The sequence below is a fragment of the Myotis brandtii genome, unplaced genomic scaffold (assembly GCF_000412655.1).
Source record: "Myotis brandtii unplaced genomic scaffold, ASM41265v1 scaffold521, whole genome shotgun sequence".
Taxonomy (NCBI): domain Eukaryota; kingdom Metazoa; phylum Chordata; class Mammalia; order Chiroptera; family Vespertilionidae; genus Myotis; species Myotis brandtii.
Window position 1 is genome coordinate 1,386,584 of NW_005369870.1, and position 3,726 is coordinate 1,390,309.

The 3,726-nt window shown below is 37.5% G+C and overlaps 1 long non-coding RNA gene across 1 annotated transcript in view; it reads right to left on the reverse strand.

Moving 5' to 3' along the window:
- Positions 1-210: 210 nt before the first annotated feature.
- The window catches only part of LOC106728028, a 7,088-nt gene continuing 3,572 nt past the window's right edge, over positions 211-3,726 (reverse strand). Inside the window, exons 2-3 of the long non-coding RNA XR_001364257.1 lie at positions 955-958; positions 211-246 (exon numbers count right to left, since the gene is read on the reverse strand). This is a non-coding gene — a long non-coding RNA (uncharacterized LOC106728028). The remainder of the gene's footprint in view (positions 247-954; positions 959-3,726) is intronic.

Below are 3,726 nucleotides of genomic sequence, written 5' to 3' on the forward strand. Positions count from 1 at the left end.
CAGCTCCTGTGTTGAGTGTCTGCCCCCTGGTGGTTAGTGCACATCATAGTGACTGGTCGTTTGGTTGCTTAGGCTTTTATATATAGAGATTTGTAAATTAATTAATTAATTATTTAAAGAATAGTTTATTGACTTTTAGAGAGAGAGGGAGGGAGAGAGAGAGAAACACTGATGTTAGAGTGTAACATCATCAGTCAGCTGCCTCCTGCACTACTGGGGATTGAGCCCACAACCCAGGCATGTGCCCTTGACCAGAATCAAACCTGTAACCCTCAGGTGTGCAGGCCAACTCTCTAACCACTGAGAAACACTGGCCAGACCTGCTTCCTTTTCTTGATGCTACTAGAAGAAATTATTTCTTTCATTATTAATGTAGTAATTAAAAGGTCCTAGAAAAACAAGTTGTTTATCAGGCTCCAATTCAGGATCTATTTTTGCTATATTTCAAAGTTTCAGCACAAGACTGTAATACAAGATCTGGAGAGTACCTGGTTGGAAAACCAATGGGACACATGACCTCTGAGAAATGAATCCTGACTTCCCTCACCAAGCTCCCCACTGCAAGTGTGCTCCCAGCTCCACAACTGTGATGCATGTGTAAATGTGTCTCTGTGCTGGCAAATTTCAGGTACTTGTGAGTTAGGGACCATGGGAGCACTGATGCCCACTCAATCACCCAACATTGGTTTGTACCAGAGCTAAGGATTTTTAAGTGGTAAGATGCTTCATGTAAACCCAGAATATAGGACATTTTAAAAAACTCTTTTATATGTATATGTATCTATATTTATATCTATATCCATATCTATCAGCAATCAACAGAGAAATACAGAAGTCCATGTAACTACACACAAGCAACTTTTCCAATGTGAACTTGACTCCTACTCAAGGTTTAATATCTAATGACAAGTGCTTCCTAGTTGAGTCTCTGACTTAAGATACATTTGTAGACACTTGACTCAGTCTGTTTTACACTTAACATTGTCTATGCATTAAAATACGAATGTGAAGTTTATTGTTTTTTGCCACACAAGACCTTGTGGTTAACTGAAGACCACTTTAGTATCACTGTAGATTATGAAACACAAAGCTACTTTTTGTCTAATAAAATCAAGTGTAAACTATTGTTTGCACATCAGGCTACAGAAATGACCTTACCTTCAATTTCTTAGTTTACATACGGGCATGGGCATCATTATGCAACTAGATGCTTAAAAGATTTTCTCAAAACAAATTTGATGTGCAATTAAGCATTTGTTGAAGTATAACATGATAGCTAAAATATAAGCTCAAGAGGGGTCCTGATCAATCAGAATGATGATAAAATTATAAACTTAACAAAAATGACAATGCAGTCTTTGGATAAATGAAAGACAGTGGGTGAATGCTTAAGGATATTTGTTAAAGTTCACCCCATGATAAGTAAGTGCAGCCTAAAAACTGCTTTCACCATTTATATTTTAAAAATGGAAATTGACCACTATAAATTCAAATGAATATATCTCTAACAGCTTCTGAGGAAATTCATGTGGGATATTTGAAAAGCCCATTATAAAACATCAGGTGAGTGTTATCTGAACTAGCCTGGAGAGGTGTCACTGAGATTCCTTTCATTGCTGTCCCTTTTATCCATTGGAGTCTGTACCACACCCATCCAGGACTTAACTGAACCCTGTTTCTGCCAACCTTTGCTTAGAATTAAGAAAATATTTGTGATTGAACTAATAAATATGGTATTATCAGGCAAAGTAATCTATTGTGTAACCACTTCCAGAAATAATATGAAAGGGATTTCTTTAAAAAAAAATCATTCACGATAGGACTATTTTAGTGGTGAAATGACAAAGCCCTAACATGAGCTAATTGGACAACTTATATCTCTTTCCCTCCTATATGCCCCAGTAACATCTCATACTCCAACTATGCAGTGGAGCCTTATGGTTAGAATCTCTGGGGTCAGATAGTCTATGTGCAAATATGACTTTGGCCACATCCTATCTGCTTTTTTTCTGGACATGTTACCTAATCACTGTATGACTCAATCTCTTCATTGCATAAAGAATGAGTAATTATTACATACATCTCATATGACCATTGAGACAGATTTAATGTGAAAATAAATATGAAGTCCTTTGCACATTCCCTAGAATAGAAAACAATAAGTATATATGCATGCACATATCTAGATTTGACTTGCTCACTTTATTTTCAAATCATCTCTTTCTCCTGACATCCTCATCTTGGTGAATTGAGACCAATGTATTTCTTAGTGCTAAGGTTCACAACCTTAAGCATTATCAAATTCTTAATTTGCATTGGCTTATTATCAGTTGCTGAATTATGGCATTTCTTTCATGCATCATACATCTTCTGAAAATCTTCCTTTTGTTTTATCCACTCTCACAACAACCATGCATTATTTTTCTCTAGGTGATTATAATGGTGTCCTTGCTAAACAGGCCTTTTCCTTTTCTCACTCTAATCCTTCCCACAAAGCACTTCCAAATTAATCTTCCCAAAATTTAATCTTGATAAGTATTTGTAGTAACAAACTGACTATGATGCTTGCTTATACATTTATTTAACAAATTATTGATTGATGAAATGTTATAATAAGCATATAGCACTGAATGAGATAGATAAGTATCTGCCCTTAGGAAGCTTAAATTCTGCTGAAAATACTACTACTAAAAATCTATATCCTATCTAATCATAGACAAACATGGTAATTGACCCTTCCTTCGCTACGCTTCCCATTGGCTAATCAGGGCGATTTTAAGATAGTTGAAAAAGAAACTAAATTGATGGGAACCATCTATGGATGATGACATTTTGTCCCATTTTATTGCATTTTTTTATAGTAACCCCCTTCTAAAGTAGACTATGTCAAGTCTGGCTCAATATTGTAATAAATTCCAAATTAATAGAGTCCAAATAGAGATTTTTACCTCATTTTGTTTCATGGGCTATTATTGCCACCATTCATTTGGAATGTCAGTTCTAAAAGGCCGCCCTGGGGGCTGCCTTTGCCCTGCCCCCAGCCCGTGATCAGAGAACCAGGGTTGCCTTTGCCCGCCCCCCGGCCGGTGATTGGTGATCAGATCAGAGAAGCCGGGTGGGGCAGGGAAGAGAGTCCAAATAGAGATTTTTACCTCATTTTGTTTCATGGGCTATTATTGCCACCATTCATTTGGAATGTCAGTTCTGCTTAGTAGCTCTGCTCTTTGGTAGCAAAAAAATGCTTTTCAATGAACAGACCCAGAAAGACTTTCTATTCCATTTCTATTTTGCAGGACAACCCAAGCTTTTACTAGGCTAGAAGAAACTTAAATGATCCTCACTCATCCACTGCATCCTTTGTAATATAAACCAAATTTATGCCAAGCTAAAAAGCACCTCTCTCCAATAACTGTGACGCTGCTGGAGTGATAACAATCTGGTTTCTGAACACCCACATGCCTCCATACTCAGGCTATGTACTGTCCTTTCTACAGCCAGGGCAGAAGTACGCTTTGTAAGGGGTCAGGATGAACCTCTTCACTGTGCCAGTCAAGAAAGAGCCTCAAATGCATATGGAGACCTGTTCTTCTCTGGAGTCAAGAAATACATTGCTATAAGGCAGGGGTGGGGAATGGTCAGCCTGTGTGCTATATAAGGTCCTCAAAATAATTTTGTCTGGCCCTGTGAGGGTTTTAGGGGTGAGTTAATTAAATGTTTGACTAAATA